Source organism: Leptonychotes weddellii, unplaced genomic scaffold (assembly GCF_054177405.1).
Source record: "Leptonychotes weddellii isolate Sample4059 unplaced genomic scaffold, ASM5417740v2 HiC_scaffold_5081, whole genome shotgun sequence".
In the NCBI taxonomy this organism is placed as follows: domain Eukaryota; kingdom Metazoa; phylum Chordata; class Mammalia; order Carnivora; family Phocidae; genus Leptonychotes; species Leptonychotes weddellii.
Genome location: NW_028018283.1, coordinates 1 through 2,471, shown reverse-complemented (window position 1 = coordinate 2,471; position 2,471 = coordinate 1). Strand labels below are relative to the sequence as shown.

The 2,471-nt window shown below is 42.5% G+C and overlaps 1 pseudogene; it reads left to right on the top strand.

Annotated features, from left to right (window-relative positions):
• The first annotated feature begins 1,561 nt into the window (after positions 1–1,561).
• Positions 1,562–2,079, top strand: LOC102740070 (guanine nucleotide-binding protein G(I)/G(S)/G(O) subunit gamma-12 pseudogene; annotated as a pseudogene).
• The last annotated feature ends 392 nt before the right edge of the window (positions 2,080–2,471 follow it).

Genomic DNA, 2,471 nt, shown 5'->3' with positions numbered 1-2,471 from the left:
AGCTACTTACCGTCCTCAGCAAAAGACACAGTGCTGAGGAGAAAAGTGCCGGGGCTGGAAAGTTTCAAACCAGGCAAGGACTCAAAGCTAAAAAACAAACAGAAGCAAGCATTACCGCTAAGCCCCACAAGCAGCCCCTGAGTCACTGGGGCAGAGCCAAACCAACCAACATCCATGAGCCCCCTGGCTTGGTCTGCAGAGGGTGAACAGATCAACCGCTTGCCTCTATCAACCCAAGTTCTTTCTCTCTTTCTTTCTTTCAACACATGGATTGTTTTATTTTCAGGACTTTTTTTCTAACTCAACATTGCCCTTTGACTTGATTTTAGACTTCAATTTCATGGTCAAAGTATACATCCTGAAGGAATAATGAACTTTTCTTTACTTAAAACAAGGACAATAGTATTCTAGCTGATTCTTGTATTTTTTAAAGCATATTAAAAATGTATCCCCAAAGCCAAGATGCATATCACCACCTTCAGAAAAAATGTGTATCCATCATGGATATTTCTTAATAATGGATATCTGTGGTGGATACGCATCTGTGTGTCAATAATAGTAAACGTTTTCCATCATGGAATGTCTATTTTTTAATTTAAAAAGTATGGGGTGCCTGGGTGGCTCAGTCGTTAAGCGTCTGCCTTCGGCTCAGGTCATGATCCCAGGGTCCTGGGATCCAGCCCCGCATCGGGCTCCCCGCTCGGCGGGAAGCCTGCTTCTCCCTCTCCCACTCCCGCTGCTTGTGTTCCCTCTCTCGCTGTATCTCTCTCTGTCAAATAAATAAAATCTAAAAAAAAAAAAAAAAAGTAACCTAAATGTAGTTTAATTAATTCCATATGTAACACCCAGATATGAGCCTGGGTTGTTATCTGTATAGGATATTTTTCGAATATTTACATCTATATGTAACCATAGATTCAAAGAATGTGACTCAATTATACCTTCTATTTTCTATTTTTATTATTTTTTTAACTTTTTTTTCTTTGTGACTCCCCTTCACCCATTTTCACACCCCTCTAGCCCCCCACCTCTGACAACCACCAAACTGTTCTCTGTATCTGTGAGCTTGATTTACTTTTTTAGAGTCCACATATAAGACAGATCATACAGTATTTGTCTTTCTCTGTCTGAGTTATTTCACTTAGCATAATGCTCTTGAGACCCATCTGTGTTGTCTCAAGTGGCAAGATTTCACTCTTTTTTATGGCTGAATAATAGTCCATTGAATATACATGTACCACAATTTCTTTATCCATGTATCCATCAGTGGAAACTTAGGTTGTTTCCATACCTTGGTTATTTTAAGTAACACTACAGAGGACATGGGGTACATATATTTTCCAGACTTTAGTGTTTTTGTGTTCTTTGGATAAATACCCAGAAATGGAATTGCTGGATCATGGGGTAGTTCTATTTGTAATTTTTTGAGGCACCTGCATACTGTTTTCCAGAGTGGCTGCACCAGCTTGCATTCCCACCAACAGTGTAGGAGGGTTCCCTTTTCTCCACATCCTCACCAACACGTGTTATCTCTTGTCTTTTTGATGGCAGCCATTCTGACAGGCCTGAGGTGATATCTCACTGTGGTTTTGATTTGATTTCCCTGATGATTCGTGATCTTGAGCATCTTTTCATGCATCTGTTGGCCATCTGGATGTCTTCTTTGAAAAATGTCTCTTCAGACATTAGAACCAGCTGCGGAGTGATTTTGACAATCATGAAGCCCTGGCTGCACCCAGACTCAGGAGGTCAGCCCCTCTGGCCTGGGATCTGGAGAGCGGTGGAAAGCTCCAGATTCATTCCACCACTTACAACCTGAAAACAGTGGGCCACAGGAAGTCTTACTGGTTTCAGGTAAAAATAATAACTGAAGATGTGGAGCAAAACAGCAAGCACCACCAGCATCATCCAGGCAAGGACAAGTGTGCGGCATTTGAGAATGGAGGAGCCTCCACTGAGAGAGTAAAGGTTTCACAGGTGTCCTACTGGGAGGAGCACCCCAGGAGCGACCCCTTGCTGATAGGGATAGCAACCTCAGAAACCCCTTTCAAGGATGAAAACACATGCAATATCTTATAGAGGAACAGTAAAACAGCTCCTCGCCTCCTCTCAACAAAGCAGATTTTTTAAAGATTATTTATTTATTAGAGAGAGAGAGCATGAGCAGGGGGAGCGGCAAAGGGAGAGGGAGAAGGAGACTCCCCACTGAGCAGGGAGCCCGATGCAGGACTCAATCCCAGGACCCTGGGATCGTGACCTGAGCTGAAGGCAGATGCTTAGCTGACTGAACCACCCAGGCGCCCTCAACAAAGCAAATTATGAGCAGCTCCTTGGAAGAAATTCACCTTCAGCTTATTTGGTAACTGCTAATAACTAAAATACTCTACCTTGGGAGGGGGATGTCTCTTCAGATCCTCTGCCCAGTTTTTAATCAATTGCTTTTTGTTTGTTTGTTTACTATTTTTTTTTTT